The sequence below is a fragment of the Peromyscus maniculatus genome, chromosome X (genome assembly GCF_049852395.1).
Source record: "Peromyscus maniculatus bairdii isolate BWxNUB_F1_BW_parent chromosome X, HU_Pman_BW_mat_3.1, whole genome shotgun sequence".
NCBI lineage: Eukaryota > Metazoa > Chordata > Mammalia > Rodentia > Cricetidae > Peromyscus > Peromyscus maniculatus.
Window position 1 is genome coordinate 127,875,537 of NC_134875.1, and position 8,466 is coordinate 127,884,002.

The window sequence follows — 8,466 nt, forward strand, 5'->3', positions numbered from 1 at the left end:
ATCTATTTATCTTTGTGTGTGTGCCTGCCTGAGTTTATGTGCACCATATATAGGTATGTGCCTATAGGAATTAGATGAGGGCATTGTATCTCCTGGAACCAGAGTTACAGATGGTGGCAAACTGTCATGTGTATGTGAACCTGGATCCTCTGAAAGAGCAGTAAATTCCTTAGCACTGAACCGTCTCTTCAGTCTTAATCCATAATTTTAAAGAACAAATGCACAATTATAATGTACATAGACCCATTGTTAATTCTGAACATTTATTATTAACTTCTATTATTAACTAATATGGTTAGATCTGATCCTTTTGTCTTTTTTCTTTTTAAAACATCTTATTTTATATCCAAAGAAGAGTTTAAATTAAAAGTAGCAGTTTTAATCTTCTATTTATGTTTTGTTTATACTTACGTCATTAGTGTTACCTGAAGTTGTGCTCCATTAGCTGATTGATCTATACCATTCCATCTAGAACAGATTATTTCTAATCCCTTAGTACTTTATGAGGCTTTTTTTAGCCCAAACCTAATGATGGCAGCCTTTAGTTTTGTTAATTCTGTAGTTGCCAAAGAACAAGCCATTGTAACAGTTTGCATGATGCAATCCAGCAAGGGAGGCACTGAACATTGAGTGACCCACTACTCTAGACTTGTAGGTCAAATGGGCTCACAGATTAGATGAGTATGCCTTATGGCAAACAGTTATAGAACAACTTTCACCTTTCCTCTTTATTCACACATAGAAATCAGCTGAAATTTGAATGCTTCTGTCACCCTTTGCGTGGATTGTCTTGCATCTTCCTTTACAAATACCTCAGTTGGAAATCAGTGTTTCAAAAACACTGTCTGGTTGGACAGTTTAATAAACAAGCAGCTATTCCCTGGTGTCTTGCAGTTCTCCAAAACTAGTGAGTTATCAATATTTCTTTCTTCAGAGACGGCACGATCTCTAAGTAATAAGAGGTCTTACTAAATTTAGATTTTCCTTTTCCTGAGTTTTTAAAACAATAAATTTTATGAATGTATGACATTGCTGATAGTACACCATTGCCAGTTAGAGATTATTAAAGTGTAACCTAAATATTTATATTGGGAAGATCCAATTTTGTGAGCTCACATAGTATTACAGTCTTACTTATTATGTTACTAGAATTAATCTGAGTGTTGTAGTCAGTTTTAATTTGCTTTGCAGTTTTTCTCTTTCTGTTATTCATTGTTTCATCAATACATTCAACAAGAGTGTAGATAATGACTTAAATATATAATAAATACATTTTAATATTTATTGCTTGGGTGTTTTGTGCTCATTCATGTTCTGAGTATTTTAAATGTCTTGACTCCTCTATCTTTCAGTATAATCCCGAAGGAGAGTCTTAGAGACTCCATAAACAATCCATTTTTGCCACACTCAGTTTCAAACACAATTACATGTGTTGGCTTTCATGGCCTCAGCAACATGTAAACTCATACAATAATCTGGACCCACAGCAAATTCATTTCTTGCTCTAGAAAATTGTACTTCAAATTGTCTTGCTTTTGGGTATATGCTGCTAAATGGGTAATGCCAGGTCATTATAATAAAGTATCAATACCCAGAGAAAGTAGCAATAAAGAAAGAAAGCTGTATCTTATTCTAAACAAGCCCTGTGATATGTGGATACACAGAGTGGCTAATGCTCTGCAATAAGCTGAATATCCCTTAGGGTCAATAGAGGAAAGCACATTGGATAGCAACCTTTTAGACTTCAGAGAGAAACAACTACTGTGCTTGAGCATGCACATTCTTTTTTGGTATTTATTTTACTCTGAGATTATAATTGCAACATTTCTCCCTTCCTTTTCCTCCCCCCAAACTCTCCCATATATCCCTTTTTGTTCTCTTTCAAATATATGGACTTTTTTCGTCAATTGTTGTTACATACATATATGTATATAAATTACTAAACACATAGATACAACCTTCTCAGTTCTATATAATGCCAGTTATATGTATATTTTCAGGGCTGACCATTTTTTACTGGATAACCAATTGCTGTGTTCTTCCCTGGGAAAGACTATTTCTTCTACTCTTAGCAACCTTTACTTGCTCATAGTTCTTTTGGTAGATTCTTGAAGCATTATCTCTAAGATTTTTACATAATCAAAAGAGACTGTACTGGATAACTTTTTGTCAACTTATACAAGACACAGGTAACTGGGAAGGGGGAAACTCAGTTGAGGAATGTCTTCATTAGACTGGCTTGAAGATAAGTCTAAAGGGAGTTTTCTTGATTGGTGATTGATATATGAGTGTCCAGGCAACGATGGGTAATACCACACCTGTGTAGATGATTTGAGTTGTTCAATAAACAAGCTGAGTAAGCTAGGGGAAGCAACCCATAAACAGTGTTCTTGCATGGCGTCTTTCAGCTCCTGACTTGAGTTCCTGCCCTGACTTCCCTCAGTGACAGACTGTGGTTAGGACATGTAAGCCCAATAAACATTTTCCTTCCTAAATTGGTTTTTGTCAGTGGTTTATCCCAGAGACAGATAGTCACCAGGACAGAGAAAAAATAGTAATTACATAGTGTGAAAAATGTTGTAGACATACAAAGAAGTAAAGTGACTATCCCCATTAATATGACATATTGGCATTATATGTGCCCTGGTATGACTCATAGTAACTCTGTGGCATTCCTCCCTGCAGATACATGACTTGAATACAATCAAAAGATGCTATTGCACTGGACCATATTAAGGGACATTCTGCAAGTATACTTTCAGTAGTGTTAGAGCTCTTTAAAGATGGCATTGTCATGAATACTAAGAAGAGAATGAGAAATAGCCTAGATTGAATGAGATACAAGTGCTGTTAAAACTAAATCCAATATCAAATATTTGACTAGATTGTTGAATAATAAGAGGACTTTAATGAACAAATGACAAAACTCAAAGAAAATTTGTAGTATATTACTAGTACTGTTGTACTGTTATTTTCCTAGCATTGATCATTATATCCTGGCTATGTAAGATATTAACATTAAGAAAGTCTGAATGAAGGCAGTATGAGGTCTCTGCATTATTTTCCTACTTTATAAATATAATATTTCAAAATAAAAATATAAAAAGTTATAAATAGTGAGACACAGTGGCCAGAGAATAAACTCTAGGCTTTTCTTTGAATAACTATGATTGACAGTGGGCAAGATCATGGTCTGGGCACAATAGAAACTATGGACAGGACTGACAAGGTTCCTTGTGGAGCTAGTGCTCCATTCATAAATTCACACATCCATTCTTCCATCAAAAACAGCATGGTGCTTAGCATGAAACAGACACTCTCTACCACATTTTCAATGGATAAGCTATTATCATGATATCAGAAACAAGGACAATACCTTCAAAAATTTTACTATATAGTAAGATCAGAGTCCTAGGAAAAGAATATTCAAAATTCTGGTGGCCTGGATGCAATAGGTTCATCTTTATCTGAGGAATGAAGGAAGATGAGATGACGCTTGAGCTATGGCCTAAAGGAAAGAATAGTCTGTCTTTCCCCCTTTTCACTTTCTTACCTGAATAGTTCCCATAGAATTGATTGCTCAATGACAAGAATCAATGGCAAGGAGTAGCTTTTATACATTTGGAGCATTTAACATGTGTGAAGTATGACTAGAACAATAACTGACAGCCATGGGCTAAATACTGAAGCCTTGCATGCACTGGACACATGGCAAATAAATGCAAAGACCCCATCAAATGTCAAACTGAGATACATGGGCTGCATTCAGTAACCTAGTAATTTAGTAAAATTTTCAATTTTCAATTATTTTATTGAAATACAATATGCTTATATATTCATAAGCAAAAATTGCAAATATAGTAATCAATGAGTATAGACAATATAAAAAGACCTGTATAACCACAACCCAGATCAAGAACTATAATATTATAAGCATTTCAACCCCCCTGCTCTGTGTCCTTCACTACTTGGTTTTCCCAAGTATATTGTTCTTGCTAGTGTTTTGTCAGCTTGAAACAGTCTACAGTCATTTGGGGAGAGAAACTCTTTTTTTTTTTTAATTTAATTTTATTTTATTTTACAATACAATTCAGTTCTACATAACAGCCACGGATTCCCTTGTTCTCTCCCCTCCCGCCCCCTCCCCTTCCCCCCAGTCCACCCCCCATTCCCACCTCCTCCAGGGCAAAGTCTCCCCCAAGGACTGAGACCAACCTGGTAGACTGTCCAGGCAGGTCCAGTCCCCTCCTCCCAGGCCGAGCCATGTGACCCTGCATAAGCCCCAGGTTTCAAACAGCCAACTCATGCAATGAGCACAGGACCTGGTCCCACTGCCTGGATGCCTCCCAAACAGATCAAGCCCATCCACTGTCTCACCCATTCAGAGGGCCTGATCCAGTTGGGGGCCCCTCAGCCTTTGGTTCATAGTTCATGCATTTCCATTTGTTTAGCTATTTGTCCCTGTGCTTTATCCAACCTTGGTTTCAACAATTCTTGCTCATATAAACCCTCCTCTTTATCGCTAATTAGACTCCCGGCGCTCCACCTGGGGCCTAGCTGTGGATGTCTGCATCCAGATTCCTCAGTCCTTGGATGGGGTTTCTGGCACAACTATTAGGGTGTTTGGCATCCCATCACCAGAGTAGGTCAGTTCGGGCGGTCTCTCGACCATTGCCAGCAGTCTATTGTGGAGGTATCTTTGTGGATTTCTGTGGGCCTCTATAGCACTGTGCTTCTTCCTATTCTCATGTGGTCTTCATTTACTATGGTCTCCTATTCCTTGTTCTCCCTCTCTGTTCTTGATCTAGCTGGGATCTCCTGCTCCCCCAAGCTCTCTTTCCCTCAACCCTCGCCCTTCATTACCCCCACTCATGTCTAGGCCTGAACATGAGTGGGGGTAAGGAAGAGAAACTCTTAACTGAGAAAATGCCTCCATAAGACTGGCCTATAGGCAAGTCTGTCAGGCATTTTCTTGATAGATGACTGATGTGAGGGGGCTGAGCCCCGCTGTGGGAGGTCCTAGATGGTATAAGAAAACAGGCTGAGAAGACCTCTGAGTTTGAGGCCAGCTTAGCCTACAGATTGAGTTCCAGGACATTTGAGGCTACACAGAGAAACACTGTCTCAAAACAAACAAACAAACAAACAAACAAACAAACAAACAAACAAAGAAGAAGAAAGTAGGCTGAGCAAGCCAATAATTAGTGTTGTTCCATGGCCTTTGCTTCAGTTATTTGCCTTTGGGTTCCTGCCTTGAGTTCCTGCCCTGGTTTCCTAGACTACAAGCCATAACACATAAAACATAATAAACCCTTTCCTCCCCAGGTCCATTTGGGGCATGGTATTTATAACAGCAATAGAAACCTAACCAGGCAGGTAATAGTAATCTGACTTCTAACAACTATAGTTTTAATTTCTTTTGAAATTTGTGTCTGTGAAATCATATACCAAGCATTCTTTTGTGAGACTTCTTTCTCTTGGCATTACATCTATGTGAAAAATGTGCCTTTTGCTGTGTATAGCTGTATACAGTTCACTTTCTCTCATTACTACATGGTATTTGTTGTGTGGTTTTAATGCACTTGTTTTATATATGTACCACTGATAGCCTTTCTGTAGCTTCAAAGTCCAGGACATAATATGTAGTATTATTGACGTTCTTGTACATATTTTCATAAATCCATGTAAAATTTATTGTTGGCTACATTCCTATCAGTGGACTGTGAACTTCCTGAATGTTTTGGCCATATACAGGTATATATATATATATATATATATATATATATATATATATATATATATATATATAACTTAAATAGACACTGCAAGAGAGTTTTCCAGATTCTCACATTATGCCCCTATTAGCAATATATGGGAGTTATATTTACTTCTTGATATTATCTATTTGGAAGTTGTCATATGCACTTTTCTGGTGATTAATGACATTAAACAGATAGATAATATTTGTGTTACCCAACTCCCTGGAAAGCATCATGTGGTTGTACTGGGAGGTCAGTCCTTTGGGAAGTAATTAGATTACAAAAGAACATGAGTGGAAGTACAATAGTAGAATCAATGCCCTTATAACCAGAAGAAAGTTCAGATTTATCATCTGTCTCCTTTCTTACACACTCTGTGTGAGGACATAGTGAGAAAGTAGCTATTTGCAAGGCAATAAAAATGATGTTACCAGAGATGAATTCAGTTCCCACTTTGACCATAAACTTCCCAGTTTCTAGAACTATGAAATTTCAAACTACTATTGTTCATTATGTCCTCACATGGTAGCAAAGAGGTCAGAAGAGCTCTGTGAAGACACTTTCATAAAGGTATTTCCCCATTCCTGTGGATTGTACACTCATGATAATATTTATCTCCCAGAGGCCCCACTTCCTAATAACATCACATTGATATGATTTCAATATGTAAACTTCAGGAGGGATGCATGCACTCAGCCTGTTGTACTAATGATGAAAATGATCATTTGAAATGTATATGGTCTAAATATACCACTTGGATGGGATATTAAGAGTGTAAACCAAAAAAGACACAATTACAGTTTTAGAATTTTTCTCTTAATAAGCCATGGAAAATTGCAATAATAAACAAATCATAACTTTAAAATTGCATATCAAGATGAGTAATGTGATGAAACTATGTGCCATGCTCCATCTTATCTAGGGTACAAATTACCTCTTTGTCTAGTATATCCATAATGTATATGCTACTCATATGATATAGTTTAGGTATTGAATAACTCTGAAATGTTCATATGTTAAAGGATTGTTACCAAGAATAGTGGCTGTGCCTGTGATAAAACCATTGGGGGGTTGGGGTCCAGTGAACAGTTTAGAACATTGGGGACATGGCCTTCAATAGAAATGTGGGACCTGAGTCTCTTTTGCATCCTCACCATGAAGTATGTATTTTTTCTCTGTCATTTATTCTGTATTATTGGCATCTAGAACTCCAACCAGAGACCTAAAAGCAGTAAGTCCAGCCCAATCATGGATTATCTGAAACAGACAAAATAAAGTTTAGCTTTTCCTTTTGAGATATGTTCCCATGTAAACTCAGGCTGGCCTCCAATTTACTAGTTAGCCAAAATTATCCTGTGCTCTGGATCATCTTACCTCTAGTCTAAATTCTGAGATTACAGGTATGTACTATGACACTAGGGAAAACTTGTCTCATTATAGGTTAATTATCTCATTTTTATTGAAAATAGATTCTTCTTTCATACAATACATCCCAACCACAGTTTTACTTCCCTCTATCCTCCTAGCTCCTCCCCCCCACTTCCTCTCTCATCCAGATCCACAACTCTTCCATTTCCTCTTCAGAAAAGAACAGGCCTTTAAGAGACAACAACCATATAACATCAAAGCAAGATACAATAAGATAAGATGAAAGCCCTCATATTGAGGCTGGACAAGGGAACCTAATAGCAGGAAAAGAGTCTCAAGCGCAAGGGAAAGAGTCAGAGAAACATGGGCTCCCATTGTTAGGAGTCTCACAAAACATCACGGGTAACAGCCACAACTTATACATACAGGACCTGGTGCAGACCAATACAGGCGCCGTGCTTGCAGTTTCAGTCTCTGTGAGCCCATGTGAGCTCAGCTTATTTGGTTCAGTGGCCCATATTCTCCTGGTGTCCTCCATCCCTCTAACTACTATAATCTTTTTTCCCCTCTTCTTTGGGGTTCCCCAATCACCAATAGGAAGGACTCAAAGGAGACCTCCAATTTAGACTCTCTCTTTGCATAACACCTGAGTGTGGGTCTCTGCACATGTTCTCATCTGCTGCCAGAGGAAGCCTCTCTGATGACAACTGGACACGACACCAATCTGTGAGTACAGCAGAATACTGTACAGCAGAAATATTATTAGGAATCATTTCACTGATTTTTTAAAATTTTGTTACCAGTCATATTTGGTTCTATCATAGGTCACTAAGATATCCAGTCTCCAGTTCCTGGACATGCAGGCAGTCTAAGTCATGGACTCCTTCTCTTGGTATAAACATCAAGTTAAACCACATTGATTGGCCACTCCCACAAATTCTGTGCCACAATTGCTCCAGCACACCTTGCAGGCAGGACAGGATGTAGATAGAGAGTTTTGCAGTTTGGTCTGTGTCTAGGTTTCTTTCTGTAACCTGCAAAGTACCTTCTCATGTCAAAGAGACTAGAATGTAGGGTTGAAGGCTCTAAGCCCTCACAAACTCTACCTCTCTTCATTCAATGGGCTGTGTGGAAGTTGTCTTTAGCAATGGGACCTCAGTCAATTTTTAGAGAATGACCTTCTGTCCTAGGATCAGCCTAGGTTGTTTAGGGATCTCCATGGGACCTCCTTGGCCAACAGCTCAACCAAATTAACCCAGTCCCCCAATTGGAAGCCTTGCCTGGCTACAAAAGATGTCCAGTTAAGATTCCATGTCCCCCTCCATTATTAGGGGTCCTC